The 2,350-nt window shown below is 36.4% G+C and overlaps 1 pseudogene; it reads left to right on the forward strand.

Moving 5' to 3' along the window:
* Window positions 1-479: 479 nt before the first annotated feature.
* Window positions 480-2,099, forward strand: LOC118640623 (annotated as a pseudogene).
* Window positions 2,100-2,350: the final 251 nt, after the last annotated feature.

A 2,350-nucleotide genomic window follows, 5' to 3' on the forward strand; every position in this document is an offset into this window, starting at 1 on the left:
GTGGGCACAGAGGTCTGTGCTCATGGGAGCAGGGAGCCTTATTTAGAGGAGAGAAAACATTTACCAGGCCCAAGCCATGTTTTCAAATGATTATAAATTATTTATCAGTGCATTTGCAAAAGTTTATATAAACACTCATTATATATTTTTCCTTGGATTCTAGAGTTCCAGGATGACATCTAATGCAATGATGATCAATTTCAAATGTCAGTAAGCTGTATAAATTTGATAATACACATTTTTCTTGTTGGCTGGACTGTAGATAATGAAATCAAACACATCCCATTTGTCTTCAGGGGATAAGGAAGTGAACACTCCACTGGTTATTTTTTTATTAAAATAAATTGCAGGCAGCCACATTTGAATGGTCCCAGTGGGCTTCACCCAGCACCAGGGACTCTGGGCCAGGGCTGGGCTGAGGCACTGGTATTCAAAAGATTATGACATTAAAAAGCCTAGAATGTTAAAAAATAAAACTTTTTACTAACATTGAGAATTATTCCATTGCTCTTTCTAGAAAAAGTGTCTTTAATTTTACTAATAAGAACGTGAATGAGGTTATGAAATCTATAAAAACATTTGACTACTTACATGAACAGAACAGTTGCATGAGCTGTGACTGGACCAGATAACTATAGAAAGTTTACCATACTTTTTCAAAACCTCTTATTTAAAGAAACAGTCCCCTAGAAGTTGGGGTTGTGACACAGAAAGTAAAAAAAAATATAGAAAATACACTGGCCCATGCAGGCCACCTGCCTGAGAAGTTACCCTGTGAGAGTCTAACGTACTTGCTGTACTCCAGTGATTCTGCCTCTCCACAGACAGAAAGCCCATCATCAAAATACACAGTTTTGTTTTTTTCCTGAGGTTTGTCAGAACCATAAATCAATGGTCCAAGTCATGATCAGCAGGAATTTGAGATTGAATGTAGCTTTAACTTTCTGGGGGAAAAAAAGAATATAATAAACTTATAGCTTATTTGGTGAAGATACAAGACCTTGAACTGGGGGTGGGTTGCTTCTTAAAATCAATAATAGCTCCAGGAAGAAAAACAATACATCTCACTTTACTGCTGTGTAGACTTGTCTCCAGTAAAGTCACTACCAAAGTCCCTAAAACCAATTTTAAGGAATATGTAATAGTTGTTTTTGTTTTTTTTGCATTTTTTTCTCTTTTGCTTTTTTCCCCCCTCTCCCTCCCTCTCTGCCCTGTCACCAGCTATGTTGTCCATCTCCATTGTTCATGCATGCATGCATATAAGTTCTGTGGTTTATCTTTCCCACATCACCCCTGCTTCTGGGGATAGTCAGTCTGTACCCCACTTCCACATCTCTGGAACTACCACATCCCTTAGACTGTTAAGTTCATTATATTTCTCAAATAAGTGAGATCATATGATACTTGTCTTTCTCTGTTTGGCTTGTTTTGCTTAGGATGATACTTTTCAGGTTCCTCCATGTTGTCTCAAAGGGTAAGAGATCTTTCTTTCTTACAGCTGCCTAGTACTCCGTTGTGTATATGTACCAAAGCATTTTTATCCATTTGTCTACTGATGGACATTGGGGTTGTTTTCAGATCTTAGCTATTGTAAATAGTGCTGCTACAAACATGGGGGTACATATATTCTTTCTGATTGGTGTTTCAGGCTTCTTAAGGTATATTCCTAGAAGTGTGATCACTGAGTCAAATGGAAGTTCAATTTTTAATTTTTTGAGGTAACCCTATATTGTTTTCTATAGTGGCTGCACCAGTCTTATTCCCACCAGCAGTGTACTAGAGTCCCCTTGTCTCCCCACGCTCGCCAACACTTGTTTGATAATTTGTTGATGGTGGCCTTTCTGACAGGTGTAAGGTGATACCTCATTGTTGTTTTAAATTGCATCTCTCTGATGATTAGTGATGTTAGTTGTTTAAACTGGCAGCAAGCAGTCATAAAATTAGAATTATCACTCAAAACAGAAGTTGTAAATGATGAAAATATTCACATTTCTATACCACAATTAAATGGATTCTGGGAACAAGAAAACCATCTTACTTTGGCTTCAGCATACAGTGATAATATAGCTAACAATGTAGATGCTTATTTAAAAATTTAAAGTATACTTTGTACTTACCTGCTTTTTAAATAAGGCCTGTGAACAAAGAAGTCTACTTATCTATTCAGTATATAAACCTAAAAAGAAGAAAAAAATTTTTTTTTGCTTCTCAATTTCACCAATCTATTTAATCTAGAATGGCCAGCAAAGATCTACCTTTCCACTTTCTTACTTGGTAATATACTCACTTGTCAACTTGTAACAATTGTAATGGTATTCTTACAGCTGATCCTTGACTTTCCTACAATTTT

The sequence above is a fragment of the Molossus molossus genome, unplaced genomic scaffold, assembly GCF_014108415.1.
Source record: "Molossus molossus isolate mMolMol1 unplaced genomic scaffold, mMolMol1.p scaffold_m16_p_1, whole genome shotgun sequence".
Taxonomy (NCBI): Eukaryota; Metazoa; Chordata; class Mammalia; order Chiroptera; family Molossidae; genus Molossus; species Molossus molossus.